The sequence below is a fragment of the Armigeres subalbatus genome, chromosome 1, assembly GCF_024139115.2.
Source record: "Armigeres subalbatus isolate Guangzhou_Male chromosome 1, GZ_Asu_2, whole genome shotgun sequence".
In the NCBI taxonomy this organism is placed as follows: Eukaryota; Metazoa; Arthropoda; class Insecta; order Diptera; family Culicidae; genus Armigeres; species Armigeres subalbatus.
This window is the reverse complement of record NC_085139.1, coordinates 110,429,109-110,455,669: the sequence shown is the minus strand read 5'-3', so window position 1 is coordinate 110,455,669 and position 26,561 is coordinate 110,429,109. Positions and strand designations below refer to the sequence as shown.

The following is a 26,561-nucleotide window of genomic DNA, read 5'->3' as shown; positions in this document are numbered from 1 at the left end:
ACATTCTACCGAGGCTGACGTCATTCCGGTCAAATAAAGTTTAGTGAACGACTGGAAGCTATACATGGATGAAAGAGTGGAACGGCTGTATGTCTAGATAATAAGGGAACGAAGGGTACTTGCCTGTGGACAAGTCCCGTCCGTTGGGTCCGGGGACCCAACGGGGAGCCTCGTTCCTCTTTATAGATGCTCCAGGAACACGCTCGATTCCCCCGAGCTTGGGCCAGGAGAGCCCTCGACTGGCGGAATGGTATTGGTCGTTGATTGACTCATCTAAACGATGTCGAGATGCTTTGGTGAATGGGGATGTTACAGATAGTTGAAGAGTGTCTGGAAGCTGTACGAGTCTGGAAGGGTTGAACGGCTATATTTCTGAATGAAAGGGAACGAAAGGGTACTTGCCTATGGTCAAGTCCCGTCCGTTGGGTCCGAAGACCCAACGGAGAGCTTCGTTCCTCTTTACAGATGCTCCAGGAACACGCTCGATTCCCCCGAGCTTGGGCCAGGAGACCCCTCGACTGGCGGATTTCCATCGTTTTCTTGATACGTAGCTACGTTGGCTGGCTCTACCTCCACTGGTAGCAAGCAAAGCTTGCCGATGGCGCGTTGTGTTATTCCAGTGCATGTCTTCACGTTTGCTACTCTGATGAGCCCGTCTGTCCCAGGTAGTACGCTTAGTACACGACCAAGCTGCCATTTCTGCGGCGGACAACGCTCATCAACCAAAGCGACGATTGAACCGATTGCCAGATTACTTAATTCCCTAGTCCATCGATATCGATTTTGCAGGGTTGCTAAGTAATCCTTGTGCCAACGTGACCAGAAGTGCTGCGTCAGCAACTGAATACGTTTCCAACGGGACAGTCGGTTTTCGGGAATATTCTGAAGATTTGGCTCTGGGATAGCATTAAGGGGCCGACCGATTAGAAAGTGGCCTGGCGTGAGGGCCATTTCGTCCGATGAGTTGATCGGTAATGGTGTAATCGGGCGCGAGTTTAATTGGGCTTCAATCTGTACTAGCGCAGTTTGAAGTTGGCTCTCGGATAAGTTGGCATTGCCAAGGATTTTTCGCAACAGATGCTTTACGGACTTCACGCAGGCCTCCCAGATGCCGCCGAATGTTGGTGACCGCGGCGGAATGAAATGGAAGTGAATACTATCCTCTGCACATGCCTTGGCTACTGCTTCTTGATGCTGTTGTCCGATGAATAGTTTTCGAAGTTCCTTCAGTTCTCGATGAGCCCCGACGAAGTTTGTCCCGTTGTCACAGTAGATATGTGCGGGAATCCCTCTACGACCGGTGAACCGTCGAAGACAGGCGATGAATGCTTCAGTAGTCAGATCCATGACAAGGTCCAGGTGGACTGCCTTTGTTGCCATGCAGACGTACACGACAATGTATGCTTTCAATAAGGTGATACGGGAGCTTCGTAACATAGTGCGAACGTAGATTGGGCCTGCGAGATCGATTCCAACGTTCTCGAACGGATACGCCTGATTGACCCTTACACTCGGTAGATTTCCATCAACTGCTCAAGAGTTCTGGGTTTCGCACGTGCACAGACCATACAACTGTGGACAATTCTACGCACTAAATTCCGGCCGCCAAGAGGCCAGTATCGTTGGCGTATAGTGGACAGCAACAAATTTGGACCGGCGTGGAGAGTCTTAAGATGCTCCCTCCTTGCAATCATTTCAGTTAATCGATTCTTGGTCGGTAGGACGATGGGATGCTTCTCGTCGATAGATATTGATGCGTTGTGTAGACGACCTCCAACTCTGATTATTCCGTTCACCACTTCTGGATGAAGGAAGCGAAGTTTCGACTGATGACCCACCGGTTGACCTGAATTGAGCAGGCGGTATTCTTCTTTGAAATGGAGCTGCTGAACTCGACGAATTAGTGTAATAAGCGTACGATCGATTTCTTCCGGAGAAAGGAATCCTGTTGCTAGTGGTTCCTTATTCTTGCTGCGAACGCAGTTGTCGCAGAATCGACGGAGCCAAGAACCGATTCGGAGGAGATAACCAAGATTGGAATAACGGTAGATTAAATCCTCTTTATCTTCTTCGATTGCCTGCCAAGCTACTACTTGTCGTCTTTCTTCGTTGATGTTCGCCTTGGGAATGTATTTCTCCGGCCACGGACACGTTGCAAAACTAAGCCAATGTGGTCCATGCCACCACAGTGCACATGCCACAAGTTCGTCGAGATCCATTCCTCGAGAGATGAAGTCAGCTGGATTGTCTTGTGATGGTACGTGGTTCCATGTAGCTTTAACAGTCAGCTCCTGTATTTCTGCCACACGGTTCGCAACGAATGGAGCCCAGGTTTGAGGTATTCCGGAAATCCAGTTCAGAACGATGGTGGAATCCGTCCAGAGGAAAATTGAAACCGTATTGTCGATATTCTCCAGAACCTGACCCAGAAGTTTCGACAAGAGCAGTGCTACGCACAACTCTAGACGAGGGATAGTCTTGATATTGACGGGAGCGACCTTGGATTTTGCAATGAGCAAACGAACCGTGCACTGGTTCTCACTATGGATTGAACGCAAATATACGCAAGCTCCGTATCCCATCTGAGAAGCATCGCTAAAGCCGTGCAGTTCTTTTCTTTTGAAGACGGGACTTATAACGTGTCGAGGAATGCGGAGTTGTTCGAAGCCGGACAGTTTAGTCTTAAAATCTAGCCAGTCTTGTCCAAACTCATGAGGAACGGGTGAATCCCAATCGAGTTGTAGTTTCCAAAGAACTTGGAGCTTCATTTTTGCCTTCGCAATTGTTGGACATGCAAAACCCAGCGGATCGAAAAGACTGCTGATCTGTGACGCTAGCGCTCGTTTGCTGAGCACCGGGAATTCAACCCAGTGAGGTGGCTTGAACAATAGGAAGTCTGTCGATGGCTCCCACCTCAGACCGAGCGTTGTGATGGACGCTTCGTGGTCCAGATCTCTTAGTGTGCTTGTTTCGCGAAGTTCCGGCGGAATGGTTTCAAGAACAACTGGACTGTTGGATGACCATTGCCGGATGGTAATACCTGCTGAAGCGAGCATTGTGATCAACTGTCCACAGGTCACGGCGAGAGAGCTTTCCTCATCAGAACCAGAAAGAAGATTGTCGACATAAAAGTCGTGACGCAAAATATGCGCTGCCTGTGGGAATTTATCCTTTTCGTCGTCTGCTAACTTTTGAAGCACTCTGGTTGCCAGGAATGGAGCACTGTTAGTACCATACGTAACGGTGCACAACTGGAACATTTTCAACGGTGAATCGGGATCATCACGCCAAAGGATTCGCTGCAACGGCTGGTCCGACGGGTGGACCAGGATCTGTCGGAACATCTTCTCAATATCGGCAGCGACAACAAATTGAGGTAATCTGAAGCGCATGATTATCTTGACTAAGGTGTCTTGGATGGTTGGACCAGGAAGCAGAACATCATTCAGAGAGAGGCCTGATTTTGAGCGGCAAGAAGCGTCAAAAACAGTACGAAGTTTTGTTGTGGAGCTGTCCATTTTCATTACGGCATGATGAGGCAGGAAATACTGTGGCTGTATATTGAATTCCCCGGGGTCAACCTCCCGCATGTGGCGGAGCTCCAAGTACTCCTTGACGAACTTGTGATACAATATTTTCTTCTCCGGATTCGCCTCCAGAGACCGCTCCAAACTATAGAAGCGGCGGGTTGCATTGTATCGGTTGTCCTTCAGCTGCATCAGAAGCTCTTCGCGCTTGGGTAGTTTGACGATGAAGCGACCATGTGTATTTCTCGTGGTATTCCGGATGAAGTGTTCTTCGCAGAATCGTTCCGAGGGAGACCAGCCTCGGTTGTCCTGCACTTCTTCTAGCTGCCAGAATCGGTTGACTAGCTCTTCGATAGCACATGGGTTGCTGAACTGGCAGGTGCGAGGATTTGCATGGTCATGATCATTCGGCATGCACTCACCGGAAATCACCCAACCAAACTCGGTATTCTGCAGCAACGGCAGCTGTTCTCCGATGGTTATCCGTCCGTATCGGAGTACTTGGAAGAAATGTGCTGCACCCAGAATCAGATCAATGCTTCCAGACACAGCAAAACTAGGATCGGCAAGATCCACGTGTGGAGGAATCGACCAGCTACGTGTATCTACGGTGAATTGCGGGAGCTTGACTGTTATCGACGGAAGAACGAGCATGGAGGTATCCAACGAGAACGGAGCGACTCGAGACATAAGCGTGACTGTGGATTGGTATTCGACAGAGACAGACTTGTTTCCAATTCCACTAATAACGATGGAATGTGGGAGACGAGATCGTGGTATTTGAAGTCGTTCGCAAAGAGCTCTCGAGATAAAATTCCGTTGAGATGCACAGTCCAACAAGCAGCGTGCAACCTTGGTGCTTCCCTTACCATCTCGGATGTTTACGAGCGCGGTAGGCAAGAGAACGAATCCAGTACACGGTTCCTTGACATGTGATACGAGAGCGTATTGCGGTGCTACGGAAGCACCTTGAACATCGGCTTGGTTAACAGTGATGGTAGCGGGGAGTTCTTGCTGGATGGAAGGTTGCGAAGCGAACTGAGATTGCGAAGCTGACTGAGTGGATACTTGGGAACCTGGTTGTGTAACTCTACTGGATTGTCCACCAAAAGGATGTTGGAAATCTTCGTGCGTATGAAGAAGAGTGTGATGCTTTCTGGAGCACATCCGGCATCCCTGACTGGTACAGTTCCGGGCAAAGTGGGAACTTGATCGTAAACAATTCATACAAAGTCTTTTCTGTCTTACCAAATCCATCCGCTGACCGACGTCCAGATTCCGGAAGTCCGAGCAGTGGTAGAGATAGTGATGTTGACCGCACTTGGCGCATGGCTTTGCTGGAATTCCAACGGTGGAAGCTTGAACGGATGAACTACTGGACGATACTGCAGTGGCTGTTGCAGGATAAGCGAAGGATTTCGTTGATTTAGACTTGAAGCGGGGCAGAGGTGGTGGTGATGGACTGGTAGGAGCGACTGCAATCAAAACTCGAGCGTAATTCTGCAAGAAGTTGACCATTGTGACGTACGAAGGCATGGTCGTGGATTCATCAACGGTCAAATCTTCCGTCTTGGCGATTCCTCCCAAAACCGAGGCGATATTTTCCGAGTCGAGCCTTGTGCAATAGCTCTCCCATTCCCGAAGTGTGTGGTGATCCAGACGGATTGACAATTGGTACACCAGGAGAGAGCTCCACTTGTCTGCGGGTTCACCAAGGCTCTTGAGGACGGACAATTGCTGCTCAAAATGGTCTACGAGCGTCAGCAACTCTTCTGCTGATTCGCGCTTCATTGCTGGGGTGTCGAAGAGGCTCTTTATGTGGCATTTGACCAGCTGACGTTTATTTTCGAACCGAAGCCGAAGAGTTCTCCAAGCATCCTTATATCCTTGCTCACTTATTTTAATAGGATCAAGGATACGAGCTGCTTCTCCCTCCACAACCCCTTTAAGGTACTGCATCTTTTCCACCGCGCTGATATCACTCCGGGAACCGATGGTGGACTCGAATGAATCCCGGAACACGCACCAATCCTCCAACCTTCCACTGAACTTAGGCAGATTTAGCTCAGGAAGCTTTACTCGAAACAACTGAGCGGGTGGCATAGCATTGCTAGAGGAAGAAGTAGAAGGTTTGGACAACTTACTTAGGTAGAAGGCGGAGAGCGCATAGTATTTGCCATCAATCTTCATTCGCTCTTGCTTCAGGTCAATCGGGTTGTCTTCGGTTGACAGTATTTCCAGTTGCACTGCGATTTCTTGGTACTGATCGTACAGCTTCTCCAAACGTTTCGACCACGCTTCCACATGCCCTTTCAGCTTGGAATCTGTTTCATACTCCTTGGCATATCGCTCCAATAACGTCAACGAATCGATTATATTTGCCTTTTTCTTTGCAACTCTTCAGCCATTTTGGTTTTGTAGCGTCACTTCCGGTCGTGCGTTAAATTTTATGTGCCACTATTTTTGATTTTGAAGACTTTTTCAAATCGCAACAAAACTTTTGGAAACAATTTATTTTTTCAACAAATCTTTGTTCAGACACACCGCACTTTTCCCACACGAAGCCGCCGAGCAACAGCAACGATCTCACAGCACAGCTGATCTTGTTTACATTCGCACACACTACTGCACGACACTACTTCAATGGGCGATTGATAGGTTTATTTGCTTTGTGGTTTTGTTGCAATTCGATCACTTTAGAACAAAATGGTACTGACCGGGGACGCTACTACACTTTTCATACACTAAAGGCCATTTGCAATTCATGTACACTTTTAGCTTTCAATTTCGCACTTTTCCCATTTGGGTGTTTTTCCGCACTGATTCACATGTAGTTCGAAGGACCATTAAATGTTCAAGCACTCGCCGTTCGTGTACGGCTACTATTCCTCTCGTTTGTTCCTGATCGCTCCTCCGCAATGTCTAATTTCTTCTTCCACTAATCAAGCCACTTTCTTCCGAAAATTGGGTCACTTTGTCACTGTGAATCGCTTCCTGATGATATTCACTTCACTCCCGTGCGCGCGTAATTAATTTTGGAACTGTTTCGGACCTTATCTAGTGATAATTCGCAGTTTGCCCTTTCGTCGACTGAAACTCGCGACGGACGATTTGTATCTATCTTTATTTACGTTTTGCAATCTAACACATACAACAAATCCTTAATATTATACTACATTCATGTTTGGTTTATGATGTTGCGCACAGTGGGTGCGTGTGTGGAATAATAAGGTAAGTATTATTTTAGTGTTTTTTGTGTATTGCGTGTTGTGAAGTGTAAGTTATGTTTCTATTTACAGGTTTGTGTACTCATTATTTACAATATTTACATTTATAACAATTTTCATTTTACAAGCAAAAACAAATAATTTAGTATTAAACAAACAGCGTCTCGGTTTTATCTGTGTTCGTAAGTGCCTAATCGTCTATGGTACAAAGAGAAAAAAAAGGTGAAACGAATCAAAGTGTTTTTTTTTTATAAGTGGAATGCGATCAAAGTCGCATCATGACGGGGGTGCTTATTGAGTGCGGACTTGACTGCAGACAGAGCGGATAGTTTACATACAAGAAAAATTGTTTCCTTAATTAGCAGCTAATCGCATAATACCTTGGCTCTTCACTTGTACGCAGAGGAAAACATAGTCGGCAACAAGTTTCGTTTGTTGATTTACAATGATATGCCGATTGCAACCAATTGTGTGGGGGTGCATGTCTGCACCTACATTCACTAAATTAAATAAAAAAAAAACAACAGTTGCCTTGTATCGTTGAAAACAAAGTAACAATTTGTTGTTTCTGATACGGCGAAAACATCGATATAAAAATAAATATGAACATAGATGCGAAATAGTGCTTTATTTGTTTACTTGTCTAGATATTCAAACAATTTTAGAAATTAGACTAAACGGGAGATAGATATTGGATAGCCTACAGCATTTATGTAGTTTGGTTCTAAATCTTATATATCGCATTTTCGTCCTATAAAATTTAGGAGTATTTCAAGACAAAATTTTCAAAACGACTTATCTGCTTTTGTAAACAAAGATTTAAACGACGATTTGACGAATCTGGTAGCTCTCCCACGCAAACCAACACCACCAATAGGTAGGTGAAGGTTTCCGCTACCTGTTGATGGTGTTGGTTTGCGTGGGAGAGCTATCAGTTTCGCCAAATCGTCGTTTGAATCATTGTTTACAAAAGCAGATAAGTCGTTTTGAAAATTTTGTATTGATTTATGTTGCTATACTAGGCTGTGCTGTCAAGAATTCTGCCAGAATGATGATTGTATGTTCCCTACGTTTCGGAACTCATTAGTATCATCTTCAGGGGATAATTCATAAGCTTTGTTCGTCGTTAATAATGTCCTTTCTTAGATGATTATTTGTAGTGTTTTTGGTGGTTGATACATGTATTGTGTTTTCTATCTCTTTTTGTTAATTTTGGAATTTTCATTTGCATTTTCACTTATTTGGAGTATATTGATGGTCTGATGGGTTTTTGACCTGTGGAAATGTAGGATATTTTTGGATTGACTTTCACATCTACTCCAGTGAACGCGAAGTCAATTTCGTTTCACTTGTACCTCATAAAAGGATTCACAGACATTAAAATCGGCTGGGCTCTCATCCTAAGTTCAAGCAAGCTTTCACGGAGAGCATACACGACTACGAGCGGCCGCACAGTACTGTCGCAACGATGGCGCCGGTAGCAGCAGTCGCAGCAGAAAGCGGGTCGTCGAGTGGCTAACAGCAGCAGCACTCAAAAGAACTTTAAAGGTTCCCCCAAACACACGCGATGCGACAGTCGCGACGCGATTCTATCGCTTGGCGACAGCGATTCTGTCGCCGTTGGTATGGAAGCGTAAATAGAACATTGCCGGCAGCGATCGAACGACAGAATCGCGGCGACTAGTTGTCACCGTCGCGGCGATGTAATCGCTTCGGTCTGGGGGAGCCTTTAAGGCTTAAGGGGATTCACGAAGTGGACTATATTAGGTTCTGCAGCATGACGTCACGAATGAATTCGGTCCTCGTCAAATGAACTATTTTGACAGTTCAGTAGTACTTTCCACTGACTCCGACGAGAACTCCGACAAGGGTCGAGTTCGTGATTGGTTGGCTGCCCCCGAGTCCAGCAAGACGTACTACTAATGTCATCAGATTGAGGTTACGAACAGACGCTACAGAACCTAATTGTTTGGCGCACTCTGGCCTCCAGAAGAAACTGTGGTCAAAAGAGTTCAAACCGCACCAAGTTCAAAAAGCTCATAAGACCGGTGGTCCTGTGCGGACATGAAACATGGACCATGCTCAAGGGGGACTTACAAGCACTTGGAGTCTTCGAGAGTCCGGTGCTTGTGACCATCTTTGGCGGTGTGTGGCGGGGCGGCTAAGGATGTACCACGTATCAGGTATCAGAACGTCGGCTCCAGAGGCACGTTCACCTCAATTTGGGAGATTTGTGCCATCGCCTTCACAGCATTTTTCATCACACACCTGACGAAAAAGGAAGTTAGCATAGCATAGCATTAGCATTGTTACGGTGTAATTCGTAGATTGGACACTAGTGATACTCATGTTTTACTTTTGAGATCCTTATCTAGAATGCTATCAGAAATCAAGAAGGGGAGTGGTCCTTGATTCCAGTCTTAAACAAAAATAACAAAAGCATGAGGATTACTACTCCTGGCCACGCCCATCTTCACCGTAACTAGGAAGAGGAAGGAAGTGTTGATGTGGTACTTACTTAACGAGAGGCCACCGACTTAGCGACACCCTCATAAATACCACGGAGTTGGATAATGAGGAAGGTATTCGTTGGGTCAGGATTTGCCTGTAGCTGGCAATGCAACCGTGATAGATCTTAACCCGTAACACACCACGTAAAGGTGTCTACCCAGCGTTACGGGTCACACCTGACGGAAAAGGAAGTGAACAAAAAGGAAAGGAATGTGGATGGGAGATCAAAGGGAAAGTTTGAAAAAGGGGCCCTTGAAGAGGGCATACAACGCATAAGCGTACAAGAGCATATAGCTCCTTACCACAACGGGTTATGAACAGCAAAATACTCTGAAGGTTCAGGTTTCTGAAGTCAATTTCACTAAGTAAGTGTTTACCAAATATTTGGAAGCGCAATTGTGCATAGACTGGACAGTTACATATTAGATGATAAGAAGTTCCATAATGGGATTCACAACTATCACAAACAGATGATTCAACACGTTGAATATTTGCCATGTGATAGTTCAGTCGGCAGTGGTTTTGACTAGGACACTGCAATTATGTTTAGACAGATTAGCTGAATAGCATGCTACTACCGGAGATGGCTTCCGGATGTACAATTTTGTTTAATGACACGAATCCAGACTACTCCAATGCCATTTGTGCTGAGTGACAGCCCAAGAGTTGATCAAAAGCTTAACCCAACACTTGGATATTGGAATAGCTGGCTAAGGACCAATAAAGTCATGCGATGCTCCATTACGAGCTAACTCATCAGCCAATTCAGCCAATATAAGGTGTAAAGTATTAACTGAATTCAGTTCCTCAATTTGAGTTCGACATGCGATTACTAACTTCGACCTTGAGTTGGCCGAGGCGAGAGCTCTAATAGCTGCTTGGCTATCTGAACAGAAGTATATTACTTTGCCCATAATGCGTTGCTGCAGTGCAGATTGCACTCCTCACATGATGGCAAATATTTCAGCTTGAAAGTGAGTGTGACTGTTCCAATCTCAGCTCACGCGAATCGACGCCTGCACCTGCTCTACCTTCCTACCGGAGGGAGCCGTCAGTGTAACAAACAATGCTGTCCAACATACTTTCTTCCAAATAGCCAGATGTCCACTCATCCCGCGAGGGGAATTGTGTTGAAAATGTCCTATCAGGAAAACTACTAACGTGTGTGAGATTACTTTGAGCAAGGAAAATTTTGTCCCAATTAACCATAAGCGGTAACAACGAAGTGTGTGTAGAACTGCGGTTTACAGGATTCTCTTCCAAAAAACCGAGTACCCATAGTCGGTAAGTGCAAGAAAATGCTTCTTGTTTGAGATGTATGTGTACTGGGGCCACGCCGAAGAGAACTTCGAGAGCAGCCGTGGGAGTTGAAGAGAACGCACCAGTCATTGCCATTGTCAATTGGCACATCCTTTGAAGATGGCCTAATTTAGACTGAATTGTCCTCACTTCCCTCTTTTGCCACCACACATCCATAAGCCAAAATTGGTCGTACAACTGTTATGTAAATCCATTTGACATATTTGGGTTTAAGACCCTAAGTTTTACCAAAGGTTCGTCAGCATTGGCCGAAAGCCATACACGCCTTTTTGATTCTGAACTCAATGTTAGGAGTCCAGGAAAGCTTTGAATCCAAAATTAGACCCACATACTTTACCTGATCAGTTACATTGATTTTAGAACCAAAAAGATGTAATGGACGAATAGCATTACGGTTACGTTTTTTCCGTGAAAAGAACAATAGATGTTTTATTCGGATTGACCAAAAGGCCATATTGACGACACCAACTTTCAACTACCTGAAGAGCGTTTTGCATCAGGTCAAATAAGGTAGTAATGCACAAACCCACTATCAATGTAAGATAGTCGTCGGCAAATCCATAGGTAGGAAAACCGCCATTATTGAGTAACCTCAATAGCGTATCTGCAACGAGATTCCACAAAAGTGGAGATAATACTCCTCCTTGAGAGCAGTGTTGTCCTACACTCAGGGCGAAAAATTCTGCTCTTTGATTTTACTCCATCCAAACGATTTTATGGTCTTAACCAAGTAAGTCCAACTAATAGAGGGATATTTGAATTTTATAAATGTCATGTCAAACTTTAAAAAAAATGCACTCCAGAGCAACAGGAGCGCGTGCGCTGAAAATACACTCCAGTGAAAACACTCCAGTGTATTCTCAGTGCGCGCGCTCCTGTGGCTCTGGCGTGCATTTTTTTGACAGTTTCGCATGACATTTATAAAATTCAAATATCCCTCTATTAGTTGGACTTACTTGGTTAAGACTATAAAATCGTTTGGATGGAGTAAAATCAAAGAGCAGAATTTTTCGCCCTGAGTGTAGGACAACACTGCTTGAGAGCATCCGCAGACACTTAATTTTCTAATCGCTGCTTGACGTAATATCGCGTGGAGATGTCGGTTTTTAAGCATCTGGTGAATCCATTTGGTAATAATATTAGGCCCATGACAACGTGCGGCTTCCAATATTGCATCGAAAGACACCTTCAATATCTAAGAAAGCACCCAAGCACGATTGCTTTTGAGCGAATGCTTTCTCGATATCGTACACAACCTTGTGTAGAAGAGTCACGGTGGACTTTCCAGATTGGCAAGCATGTTGATTAACATGAAGAGGCATGTTTGCCAAACAGTCAACACTTTACAGATAAACTTTACAGTGCTCGCCGAATTGTATGGCTAACCCAGTATCCAAAGGGTAGCTAAAGCTGCAATTATACGACGGGCTGAGCATGTTGCAAAAATGCCGGAAAGCAACCCTGCAAATATGGTGTTCGTTTCCGATCCGGCATGTACAATAAGGCGGTGGAGCACAGGGAGCTAGGTGGGCGGATCAGATTCAAAATGACTTGACAAGCGTGGGGCACAGCCGAGGATGAAGTGGCCGGGTCTCGAACCGTGTAGCGGGTTTGAAAAGCAATTCAAGAAAAGAAAGTGCCCAAAATGCTGGGGATCACTGCGCTAGAGCAGAATATATTCAATTTCCGTCATTGTTCATCGACGAGATCATGTTGAGTACGATTGACCATATGTATCGTGGGCTGTTCTTGCAGCCTTTTACTTGGGATCATTTGGAAAACTTTGAATGACTGATGATGTTGGTCTACTAGCGCCACGGTGCTGTGATAAACATAGTAAGCCGAATGCTGCTCTACCGTGGATCTCATCATCAACATCAACAGGACCAAATCGTTGGATGCCAACACAAGCAAACAACCCCTCCAAATGTACCGCAATCGGGCAAAAATCGTAGAAGGTCGAGACCTTTCTTTAACGTGAAACCTGTATTAACAATGCCAGTTAGACTTGGTATGTGTCATCAGATATCAGCAGGTACAACTATTCATCAACTGATGACTGCGTTCTATGCTTCTGGAACTCGCGTGCTGAGCTCCAACGACGATACCATGAAAATCGATATCAACAGAAATTCGATAGCGCAAATGGAGGTGAGTCGGCCACACATTACGAAAGTGAGTAGACGAGATCTGTAAGCAATTCGGCAGGACATCACAGGAAAGGCAGACCCAGAGGTTCGTGGCAATGAAGTCTATGAACTCTTAGAGTGGTTCAGAAAATCGGATTTGCCCCCCACACTGATTCGACTCTGGCTAATGTTCATGTAGCTTCCAGTCAATGAAAACCGTATCTCAATTAATTATTTTAATAATCGACGGTGGGTAAGATCGATTTGCTGAACTATTCTTATTTCAACTGACTTCACAGAAATTAATGAGAATTTACAAACGAAGAACCTTCAATTTGCTTCATCCCTACTCAATGACCAAATAACCTGAAAAAAATCCTATCAATGGCCTTCACTAGATTTATGTGGTCATGATCTGTTATTTAGATTCAGGATTATCCTGAAACTTGGGAATTCTTCAATGAAACGAAGCAATAATAAGTGTCGATCTAACATCGATATTCGAAAAATCAAAAGATCCAAATAGTCGAGTAAATGTCGCAATATTTCAACTAATTTATTTGGCACATTGTGCAATATTTTTAAACATCGATAATCAGGTAATCAAGCTTATACCCAACCGGTGATTGTTAGATTTTCTAACAATTCTGTATAAGAACTTTTTAAAATCTGTATAAGAACTGGGCATATGCGAAAATGCTAGATTCTTATACAAATATTATATGAGACCTTACAATTTTGCAAGCTTTCCTTACAATATTTGTTTGTGAATTTACATGTTTTGTATAAGAATCTATCAATTTCGCATATGCCCTCTGCCGGTAGACGCATAATTGCCTCATGAGTATGGGGAATCCCAGCAAACATGGGACAATTATGCTTCCACCGGCAGCCCAGTTCTTATACAGGTTTTGGTAGGTTCTTATACAGAATTGTTAGAAAATCTAACAGTCGCTGGTTGGGTGTAGTTTCTTTCTTCAAAAAGATCATTTCATCAAAAACGAGAAAAGTGATGAGCGACCCAATCCAATATTCACTGATGATCACTTCTTCATTCACATGGGCACAAGAAGCCCTTGGTGCTTTGGTGCTCAAATTCAATTAATTAAAAATTACACTTACGCAAGATTTAACATATGAAGGTTAGTTAATCCAGCATACCTATAAAGAGAAAAGATAAAAATAAACACAACATTAATAAAATCACATTTTAATATTCATAAGACAAATGCAAGTTGTTACTAGCGAATTGGTTGAGGATAATCAACCCCATAATGGAAAAATTTCCTGTGTTTTCATTATACAAATCAAGACAAAATTTTCAAAACGACTTATCTGCTTTTGGAAACAAACATTCAAACGTCGATTTGACGAATCTGATTGCACTTCAACGCAAACCAACGCCATCAACAGGTAGCCGAAACCTTCATCTACCTATTGATAACGCTGGTTTGCGTGGGAGTGCTATCAGATTCGTCAAATCGATGTTCTAATTTTTGTTTACAAAAGCGGATAAGTCGTTTTGAAAATTTTGTCTTGAATGTGCCATAAATTGACGAGACCTTTTGGGCACAAACATACAGACTTCACCTCAGTTCGTCAATATGAGAAAGGCAAAACAAGATACATACACTCCTGGCCAAAAGTTTGGGTTCACCTAGAGACGTTCCGATACTTTCGATATATCGGAATATCGATATTTTTGTTTCGATATCAGATATTTTTGTATCGATATTTTGCTTTCAATATATCGGTCATATCGATATTTTTGCTTTCGATATCGATATATTGAAACAGAACAAAGTAACACAAAAAATATCAATTGCAATGTATACCGTGAATGAAAATACTTCAAAATGAATTTGAAATGTCGCATTTTAAATGGTAAAGATAATTTTGACGTGTGCGCTGCCATTACAAATAGTTTTAACAACTCAAAACTTTGACGCGCCGTTGTGCAATATCTGGCATACCTTCCTGATGCAAATTCAATTATATATTAGACGTGTTCCAATGATAGATTAGATAAATAAACTTCGTTTAGTCATTAGAAAAAGATTTGTGGAAATGGGAATTTCTAAGAATTGGAAAATGTATGAAAATTTCCTTCCAAAACTCAAAAGAATATCCCGTAGGAATTAAAGAGAATTTCCTCAGGAAGTTCAAAATATTTCTATGGATTTTTTGATGAAAATTTTGATTTTTTTTCGGATGGCAATTTTTGCGTAAATTTTGAAGAATGCCCGTGAAAATCTAAGAGAAATTTCTGCCGAAATTCAAAGGAATTTGATGTGAAACAAAATTATAATTTCCCGTGAAAGCTTAAGAGAATTTCCTTTTAAATGTCAATGGATTTTCTCCTAATAATTCTGAATTTTCTTGGAAAATTATATTAGAAAAAAAAACTTCCGTGAAAATTCTGAAGAGAGAAAATTTCTCGAAACTTCAGTTGATTGTTCGCTCGAAAAAATCAGATACTGAAGCAGTATAATGCCGAAAATGCCTCCACTACCGGTTAAAATTACGACGAACGCCGCCGCCGATGATTGTTGGACTGGCACACTCTAGATTGGATTAAGTAATAGAAAAAAAGTCATTTCTAATAATTATTGTAAAGGGGTAATATGGTAATACTATAGTAATTGAATAACTAAAACAAATATGTATATAAATATTTTCATTTCCTAAATATCATATGATTTTCCGATATATCGATATTTTCATTACAATACACAGTGGTTCGCTCCAGAACAAAGGTTGGCCAAAACCTCAAAATGTCCTTAAAAATAGGTTTTATGTTTGTATTGTGGTTTTTTGATGGTCTTTATCACATACAGACTTAAAGATGGGTGTTGGAGCTCTACTTTGGCAATATACAGCCGTGTTTTTGGCATCCCTGGGGTAGTAAATACTTTCATTTTACTGCTAAATTCGCCTTTTGAAAACAGATCGTTTCGCAACAAAGACTATCTCACTTGCTATAAAACTAGTTAGTACTATTCCATTTAATTCCACCACTTGATTGTTACTTTACAGAACGTATTTCGACTTTAACAGTAAGGCCGTCTTCAGTGTCTCTCACTTGACTCAAGTGGTGGAATTAAATGGGATAAGCGGTACTAACTCGTTTTATGACAAGTGAAGATATTCCACAAAAAAGCTATTAATAATTTTCTTATCAAAAGTCTTATTTGCTGAATACTGTGCTAAGACAAGACAAAACAAATAATTTCATGCTGTGCTAAAACAAAACAAATAATTTTATTCGGAACATCCTCAATTATGGAATATTTTTGACAAAATGTTGTATTTAAATTGAATCAATTAATTTGAATGACAAACGAACAACTTTTATTGCCACTGTATACTTACATTTGTATTCTTTATATTCTTAATTCGAAACAGGCTTTCTTTTTTGCTCATTTCAAGGTATCTGTCTTTTCTATAATTATGAGCACTAGCAGAATAACTATTTTCACAAATATGAGACAGTTCAGCTTTTCAGTTCAAATCTCAGAACCAACATTCTCTATTGCTGCCAAGAAGAGTGTGTTACAGCTCAAACATTTAAACTTGAAACTCTTGATATGTAGAATCACTTTAATGGCAAAGTATTGAACAATGCCAATTTGCTAAAAAATACTAAGAATTTTCATTTCATTTTCTGCTTTGGAAAAGTTTTCCGCATGATTACGTAATTTAGACATAAACAAAATCCAGACAATAAAATTCATTCGAAAGAATTTTAAAATTCGTAGATTCGCAAATGTCAGGAGAAAGTTTTGGAAGTAAGAAATTTTGTGTGTTGTATCTTCTAGCCGTTTGGGAAGAAAACTACTTAATAATTTCATTTACAGCAATAAAAATATTCAAATGAAAGTATACAAATGATTCCGTCATTGAATTATCGCTTTCATTACACATGTTTTAAATGTTATATAATTATATCAAACGTTTCAACTTCAATCAAATAATTAAAAAAAAGCATTTTTAAGGTTCTTGTGAAGAAAAATGCGCATTTGTAAGGTTTTAGTTAGAAATAGACCAAAAATACTATGTACATTTCGAACTAAACGGTTAAAAAAGCAGCTTATCGCAACTTTACGCAAAACAAAATAGTGATTAATATAAAGCTATTGCTTTAAGCTTTGTAATGAGCATAGACTCATTGCGGGCACTCATCGGCGCCTATACTTTTGGACAACTTCAATCTGAAAAATGTGAGTATTTTAATTAATTTTGTATTTAAAATTAACTTAAGTTGAGTTCTGTCACCTATATTTGACATAGACATATTATTTAAGACCCTGATAATGCAGTCTTGAAATAATATTGGGGTGAGCGATGTAGTTGAAGCCGTGCGATGCTGATCTAAACGCGTTGTCAAACAGCGTTTTCATTCGAAAATCAGCATTCATGTTGAATTCAAAATGATGTAACAAAGTCAAAACTCAACAAAACTACTTCAAATTTTGAATTTGAATCACGTAAGTATTCTATAAAATGAGAAAAATATAATTCCGACGGAAACACGAATTTCGATTTTTGAGGTTTTGGCTGCTCTCGAACCATTGTGCAATATATCGGTGTTACCGATAATTTGATTCGATTATCGTATCGATATTTTGAAGTATCGGAACGTCCCTAGTTCACCCTAAAAAATATAGGCAAAAGTTTTTGGTCGTATTTTCGTCGTCTTACATCCGATTTCGGGTATTGTTAGCTCGATACAAAGAACATGAGAAGATCTTGCATCGTAGATATTTGAAACTAACAAAGAACATGAGAAGATCTTGCATCGTAGATATTTGAAACTAACAATTTCCAATTTTTTATGTACTAAAATTTTACATTAAGTTACACAGCCAGTGGAGATATATCAGCTTCCACACTGATATTCTTCCCTCCCCCTTCATACGGGAGCTTGGCAGAAGGAAGGTCGTGCGATATGTGCCATCACAAATATTGCCCTCCGCTCGCTTTCAAACCGACTTCTATAAAAACATTCTTCATGCCTGCCGTATCCTAACGGAACTATCAATTCTATACTTTCGCCTCTAATGCTATCATGATCATGTACGTCCAAGTTTGGAAGATGATATTAGCATTTCCATATCATTAAGTTACACGTTTTTCTTATATTTATGTTGTAAAAATTTGGAAATAAAAAACAGAACGGAACCTCATTTTTATCATCTTTGACAAGCATTGATAATTTTTCGGAGGAAAAATTTTGTTTTATTTTAAAAAATCAAAATGTTTACTCAAGTGCATAGTATACACCCAAAAAACAAATATGACAATTATTGTATAAAATCTGGGCATATACAATTCTGTAAGCTTTTTATACAAATATTGAATTAAAATAATACAAATCTGTATTATTTTAATATAATATTTGTATAAAAAGCTTACAGAATTGTATATGCCCAATTATTATACAGTTTCTGTAAGGTTCTTATGCAGAACTGTATTAAAATCTGCCATCCCCTGGTTGGGTGTACATCGGCTAAAAGTTTGGGTTCAACCTTTATCCAGTATAAATTCAGGCAAAATAAACATTGAAGAAGGTGGGTTTCCAAACAAAACATCAAGAACTGTACTTCAGACAATATTCGGCCAACATTGAATTAAATCGCATATCAGGAGAGTGAACCCAAACTTATGACCGGTTCACCATATAGTGGGTGAACCCAAACTTTTGGCCGATGCATACTATGCACTTGAGTAAACATTTTGATTTTTTAAAATAAAACAAAATTTTTTCTCCGAAAAATCATCAATGCCTCTCAAAGATGATTAAAATTGGGTCCCATTTCACTTTTTTTTTTTATTTTGTGGGCTGAATTTCGAGAACAATCAACATATTTTTACAACATAAATATAAGAAAAATGAGTACCTTGGTAATATTTTAGAACATAAAAAATTGAAAATTGTTAGTTCAAAATACCTACGATGCAAGATCTACTCATATTCTTTGTATCGAGCTAACAATACCCGAAATCGGATGTAAGACGGCGAAAATACGACCAAAAACTTTTGCCTATATTTCACGAGGGTGAACCCAAACTTTTGGCCGAGAGTGTACATAGTTTTGCAACAATTTAACTCTGTTAACAAAAAAAAAATGGAAAAATCCATTATTTTTGTGTAAAAGATTAATATACGATGCATAACATAGTTCAAAATAAAACATCCCTCTGATTCTGGTATTTGGATTTTTAATTTTCAAACCGTTTTTCATTAATGATAGCATTAAGGACATTCGACACTAATTTGCATTCTAACAGTAGCGTAGCTGTATTAGAAAGATACGCATTAGTTTCATAGAAAATGATAAATGAAACCACGCTATTGCCTTTTGTCGCACAGGTGTGAATGAAAACCAAACAGATTCGGATTAGAAATCATGAGACGTAATACAACAGTTTGTGATAATCAAATTTATTCATTCTTATATGTGTGCCGTATTAATTAATATTATATATGTTTTTGCTTTTCTCGTGCAACTAAGATGAACCGAAAAGCAATACAATCACTACGAGAACATATTTTTTTCTTTATTAATGAGGTTTTCACCCCTGGGCTGGTTCACCTCAGCTTTACGATAACATACATTTGATGTAGGTGTCATACCAATCAATTCAGATCATCGAAAAAGGGACAAGATCTAAGGAATGCGGTCAAATTTGACAACAGCTCAAGTTTACTTTAAACATCATTGACCGTTACTTGTCAAGGTATAAATCTGTATATTTTATGACAATCAAAATGAATAGCTAAGCCTTCAGAATGTTTTAAATCAGAATTCCAATCAGCCACCTTTGACCTTCATATGTTATCTAAGATCTCAATCACATAATAATTGATTTATATATCTGCTACATACAAACTAATTCAAACGTCAATTAGCAATACACTAAGCGGCACCAATTAAAAAAATCAAACCAATTTGCCCAAACTGTCAATCAGTTGAGAACCGCTGATCGTATTTTGCTGAACTAGAAAAAACATCAAAACAATTTCAAGCTAGGTGTGTTTAGAAGAAAGGCGAGGCGTGTGGCCTTCAAAATAGCTAAACATCCTGGTCGTTCGGATATTACCAATACCAATCAAGCGCTTCTGCTGACTGTTTTGCACATTATGGAGAGGCTTCGCTAGCTGCTTAAAATACCTACAATCTCCGTTGTCGTCGCACCATTCACTCACTCTACTCTTGCTAGTAGGCCGCCGCGTCGCGCCGTCATCATAAAGATATGGGGCATCATCGTTTCAGATCGTTTCTCGTTTTGTTTACGGAGTGTTTACCTAATACTAATTCAAGTACCATCGAGCACAATTGAATTGAGTTTCAGTTTTTGCCTTTCTCGTAGGGTAAGTGCTTTGTTTTTCGCCATTACATTTACAGCTTTCAGATCTTTTTTTGATAGCTTGTACGTTGACATTCAGCTCCCAGTCTATTCTAGCGAGTACAAGATGCTTTACCAGCCATCGTTTAAAATCAGCATACACTAAATTCATTCTTAAAATTCGATTTTCTATCCGATTATCATTAAATTTTTGATCATCAATCATTAAATTTATTTCGCCTTTATACTCGAATGCGCGAACCTTGACCTTAACCCATGAGGTTCTGCAAGACCTCAGAATCGACAGTTCTTTTTGCATATTAACCCATGCTTTCTTCATTTTAGAAAGTGCACGCAAAAAAAAAGCGTTCATGAATTTGTGAGCTAACGAGTTCACGGTGTATTTTTTTCGTGAACAACAGTCACGGATTCGGGAATACAGTCACGTTTTCTGGAACGTTGTGGAAAACGTGACTGGTGTTCCCGATTCCACGAAATAAATCACGGTGTATTTTAGCTGGTTCACGAATTCGGGAACGCTTTTTTTTGCGTGTGCTCTTTCGTAATGGCTCAGTATTTTTTTATTAGTCGCAGTTCCGGATCGTTAGGGGGTTCAGATTTATCGGCACGAAATCGACATCATTCACTTCATAACATTCTAGCACGTTCTTCATGTAGTGGCATGATGCCAAATCCGGCCTGAAGATCATCGGACCCTCGTGAGCCTTCAGGAGAGGGAGAAGCCGCTTTTGGAGGCACTCTTCCAAATACACCTGTCCATTCATTATGCATGCGGTAACGAAATGTGTATTTCGCTTTCCGCAAGTACAAATCGCTTGCCAATCGCTTGAGAATTTCTTGACAAACTTTTAAATCTTCTGTGTCCGGAGGTTCTCGGGAGCATCACACTTATCCTCCTTGGCCATCATATACAGGTTTCCCAGAATCTGGTTGAAGTCCGCTTTTACATTATGTCTCGTCATCCATTACGCATCAGTATGGTTTCGTTAAATTCTGGTCGTACAACTGCATTTGTACTGCATTAGTACTGCATTTGCGATCGGATTCTGTTTCTCGTCGCGGTTTGGGGACTTCTGAACCTTAAACGTGCGTATTCCAGTTCGAGTTTTGGTATTCTGCACGAAAGTCTTGCTCACTGCGTAATTCGTAAATTGAAACTCATGTTTTGAAATCCCAGGATTTGTCTAAGGCTGACAATGTGGCCATGGTAAATATTACTCCGTAACACATTACGTAGAGACGTCAGCGGTCAGGTTAACAATTAGAATAGATAAAAAAGTACAACATACGAATAGCGAATGAGTAACTTTTTCAACTTCAACAATAAAACACATCTTCCTCGCCCGTGTCGCTTGTTTAGTTTACGACAATTCGGACCACCCAAACGAAAGAAAACCCATGAAAATGATTTAAAATAAAATCCTTAAATACGATAACGATTGACCGTTAAAAGCACTAACAGATGTCGTTTGATGCGTGGGTGGTTAGAGCGTAGAGAAATAGTTAAGCTTTTCTTCTTTCACCACATATGTAGGGTCTGAACTGGAAACTTGATGTGATGAGAGTGCGCCAGTCCGCCCTCGGCCGCCAATCAGGCCAGGTTTTCGATGCAACAACGCTACGGAGCCACAACCAGTCCTAGGTAGGTAGGAGGCATTAGTCAGACCCAGCAAGCGCATGCATGTCGCCCACACACACACAATCCCTTTCACCTTCAAGGGAACGAATTGTAATAAAAGCCAATAAATCTATACGAAGCCACTTCATATACAATCGAGATTCGATTGAGAGAGAGGCCATATGGAGGGCCTGTCTATCCACGTGAACTGAGCTGATCTCGAAAATATGTTAACAACTTTTTCATAACGGGTATTTTCGATACAATTAGATTCCAACCTTTGCGCGTGGTGCGCTTCGGAATAGGCGAAGTTGTAAATAGTTGAATTATGAACAAAACTATTGTAAATATTTTTGGAATTTTTTTTTCTAAGCAGTAACTTATAGGTAATCTGCTCATTCCGGAAACGGACGGAAACGGATTATTCTTAGAAGGCCCGAATACCTTTAGTGTTTCATACAAATCGACACAGCTCGGCTAATTAAGATGATATCCTATTAAAATTAAAATTCCTTCAATAATTTCCAAATTATTTTGATTCTCCTATGAGCTACCTAACTTCTTCTTCATTGGCATTACATCCCCCACTGGGACATTGCCGCCTCGCAGCTTAGTGTTCATTAAGCACTTCCACAGTTCTCAACTGCGAGGTTTCTAAGCCAAGTTACCATTTATGCATTCGTATATCATGAGCCTAACACGATGATACTTTTATGCCCAGGGAAGTCGAGACAATTTCCAATCCGAAAATGGTCTAGACCGGTACCGGGAATCGAACCCAGCCACCCTCAGCATGGTCTTGTTTTGTAGCCGCGCATCTTACCGCACGGCTAAGGAGGGTCCCCAATGTTTGAACTAATGATTTAAAATTTGAATGCAGTATGTCCACGTTAGCCATCAGCATTTAGTACTGAACGATGCTTCTATATACAAAGAATAAAATCTTTCTCTTCCCACCCACCGTACCTAAGACTTAACAAAACACATCGCCTGAGGCACTGTGGAAGCCACTGACTGTTGACAGTAAACTGCCCCCGCGGGAAAAGTATCAGTTTCCATCACAAAAAGCGTTATCGAACCATAACACCGGCCGCGGGCCAAGAGCATCGATTCATAGAAAAGCACGGACTCGGTGGTGGTAATTTCACCGTGGAATAGCAAGTGAACAGCTAGATTAATCCACCTAGCGATGACGATGCCTTTCTCGATTCAATCGTTTGGTATCGCTTTAGTGTGATACAAATAATCAATAATTGCCTACATTACGGTTCTTGCAAACAACCAACCTTATATGGTTCAACACACCATTTTCTTCATAACTTTTGAACACAATGACCGATCGTGATTATATTCAATAGGGTAAAAGCCCCAAAAGTGGAGGAACTAAGCAAGTTCAACCACTATTTGTTCACTCACACCAATGCTGCACTTTATTTCGCGCACCTCAAGTATTTGCAAATAGCTCACACAACCTCACTTGATCAGTGCAGTTGCTGATGAAGAATGTGTGTAGCCGCCAGATATTCTAAATACTCACGCTCCTCTAATGTGAACGTGTACTATACACATGTGGAAGTGTTGGCTTGACAAATGGATTGCAAGTGATTTGACTATGCGTCCAATTTGGGAATTTCGCACAACATTGTAGCGACAACATTTTTCACAACACAACAGCGATGTAGATAAAATTAACCAAGTAATAAAAAATCGTTTTTGATGCTTAAATCGACATTGAAGACTAAACGATCATTACACACATTTCCGAAGGTCGAATGTTTTTCGTTTAGCGAACGAATCGTATCATAAAATTCTCGATATTTATAATATCGAATATTGATTATTATGTGGGAGCTGATGAAATAAATTGGAGAGTGCATGACCAAGTTTGCCCGCACACTTGTGAGAGCTGTTGTGTAAACCATCGCACAGATGGAGCTAGGTAATAAAAGAAGAGTAATTGTCAAGAAATTTGAAGAACTGTATATGGGAAGGGACGTCGGTTTGTCGGTGATTTAATCCCCGAATATACGCAATTAACTTTGATTGAACTGCAAATTACTGTTTTTGGAAGTTGCTGCACACATTTTTTTATATAAACTTGCAACGAGTCTAGCACCGCCCAAACGTCAAATCGGTCTGGCTGAAATTTTGTTCAGAACATCAAAGCATCAAATAGAACCGTATAAGAGGGCGGCCCATAAAAAAATGACAAAAGTTTATCCCATACTAATTTGAGCCACCCATTCACCATCATATTTTAACCTAAAAGTGACCCGATCGCAACCAAATCGATATTTTTTCTTAGATAACTTTCTTTTTTTTAGCAACTTAACAATGAACTAAGTAAAGCAGTGTATAGACTCATCAAAGTAATTGGTATTGCTTTTTTAAAAATCCACAAAATTATTAAACCACTAATTTGAATACAGATTTGGCACGATAAATAATTTACGGTACGCTTTCCATTGGTACTTCACGTACCTGAAGAATAAAATAGACCCCATCTCGCGGTCCTTAGCCTCTTACCCAGCAACTCCTATTCCTACTTCCCCGTGGTGCTGGCCGGGATACGAGCAACCTTAGGGAAGATACCAACCCCGGTGGGAACTATGGTCGTATGCTGACAGGGAAGGGGGGATTTTCTCCTCTCCGGAGCAAATCTTACTGAGCGTCTGTTCTCCATGTCAGGATCGGCTCACAACAGCGTCTGTTCTCCATGTTAGGGGCGGCTGATCATCGTCCGAGTGCCAGCGAGGGACTCTAAGTGAAACTGTGCACCATGGTCCACCGGGAATAAGAAGGAATGGTCCTCCGGAAATTTAGGGGGTTTAGTGTCAGGCTCTGCAAGCCAGCCTTTAAAAAAACATAAGCAACGAACAAACAACAAGACCGGAACCATCGGCGAAGACCACTGCGACGAAAAGTGACTAGCGAATGGAAACTCGGTTCGTGGAACTGCAAATCTCTCAACTTCATCGGGAGCACACGCATACTCGCCGATGTGCTCAAAGACCGTGGATTCGGCATCGTAACTCTGCAGGAGGTTTGTTGGAAGGGATCAATGGTGCGAACGTTTAGAGGTAATCATACCATTTACCAGAGCTGCGGCAACACACACGAGCTGGGAACAGCTTTCATAGTGATGGGCGACATGCAAAGGCGCGTGTTCGGGTGGTGGCCGATCAGTGAAAGAATGTGCAGGTTGAGGATCAAAGGCCGGTTCTTCAACTTCAGCATAATCAACGTCCATAGCTCACACTCCGGAAGCACTGATGATGGTAAGGACGCAGCTGGAACGTGAGTACGACAGCTGCCCAAGTCACGACGTCAAAATCATCATAGGAGATTTGAACGCTTAGGTTGGCCAAGAGGAGTAGTTTAGACCGACTATTGGAACGTTCAGCGCTCATCGGCTGACGAATGATTTCGCCGCCTCCAAGAATATGGCCATTCGCAGCACCTACTTCCAACACAGCCTTCCGTATCGGTACACCTGGAGATCACCATTGCAGACAGAATCCACGTTCTGATTGATGGATGACACTTCTCCGACATTATCAACGTAAGGACATATCGTGGCGCTAACATCGACTCTGACCACTATCTGGTGATGGTGAAACTGCGCCCAAAACTATCCGTCATCAACAATGTTCGGTACCGACGACCGCCACGGTACGACCTAGAGCGACTGAAGCAACCTGATGTCGCCACTGCATACGCGCAGTATCTCGAGGTAGCGTTGCCGGAAGAGGGTGAGCTCGATGGGGCCCCTCTTGAGGACTGCTGGAATACAGTCAAAGCAGCCATTAACGACGCAGCGGAGAACAACGTTGGGTATATGGGACGAAGTCGACGGAACGATTGGTTCGACGAAGAGTGCAGACAGATTCTGGAGGATAAGGACGCAGCGCGGTCGGTCGCACTGCAGCAAGGTACCCGGCAGAACGAGGAACGTTATAGACGGAAGCGAAGACAGCAGACCCGCCTTTTTCAGGAAAGAAACGCCGCCTGGAAGAAGCGGAGTGTGAGGAGATCGAACAGCTGTGCCGTTCTCAAGAAACACGCAAGTTCTATCAGAAGCTCAACGCATCCCGCAAAGGCTTCGTGTCGCGAGCCGAAATGTGCAGGGATAAGGATGGGAGCATCTTGTCGGACGAACGTATGGTGATCGAAAGGTGGAAGCAGCACTATGAGGAACATTTGAATGGCGCTGAGAGTACAGGCAGTGAAAGTCAAGGCAGCGGAGGAAATTACTACGTAAGTTCAGGGGGCGATGGAAGTCAACCAACCCCCACCTTGAGGGAAGTTAAGGATGCCATCCAACAGCTAAAGACCAATAAAGCAGCTGGTAAGGATGGTATCGGAGCTGAGCTCATCAAGATGGGCCCGGAAAAGCTAGCCACTTGCCTGTACAATTTGATAGTCAGAATCTGGGAAACTGAACAGCTACCGGAGGAGTTGAAGGAAGGGGTTAAATGCTCCATCTACAAGAAAGGCGACAAGCTGGAGTGTGAGAATTTTCGAGCGATCACCATCCTTAATGCCGCCTGTAAAGTGATATCCCAGATCATCTTCCGTCGTCTGTCACCATTAGTGCATGACTTAGGTGGGAAGTTATCAAGCCGGCTTCGTTGACGGCCGCTCGACAACGGACCAGATATTTACTGTACGGCAAATCCTTCAAAAATGCCGTGAAGACCAGGTCCCAACGCACCATCTGTTCGTTGGTTTCAAGACGGCATACGACAGTATAGACCGCGTAGAGCTATGGAAAACTATGGACGAGAACAGCTTCCCTGGGAAGCTTACCAGACTGATTAAAGCAACGGTGGATGGTGTGCAAAACTGTGTGAAGATT

General features: G+C 41.7%; 1 protein-coding gene across 3 annotated transcripts in view; it reads right to left on the bottom strand.

Annotated features, from left to right (window-relative positions):
- The window catches only part of LOC134204852 (uncharacterized), a 205,878-nt gene that overhangs the window by 125,470 nt on the left and 53,847 nt on the right, over positions 1 to 26,561 (bottom strand). Inside the window, exon 1 of one of the 3 annotated variants that reach the window (XM_062679684.1) lies at positions 13,837 to 13,875. The exons of the other annotated variants lie outside the window; for them this stretch is intronic. The gene's annotated coding sequence lies outside the window, so the exon portion shown is untranslated. Of the gene's footprint in view, positions 1 to 13,836; positions 13,876 to 26,561 lie in introns of those variants that run through there. 3 annotated transcript variants of the gene reach the window in all.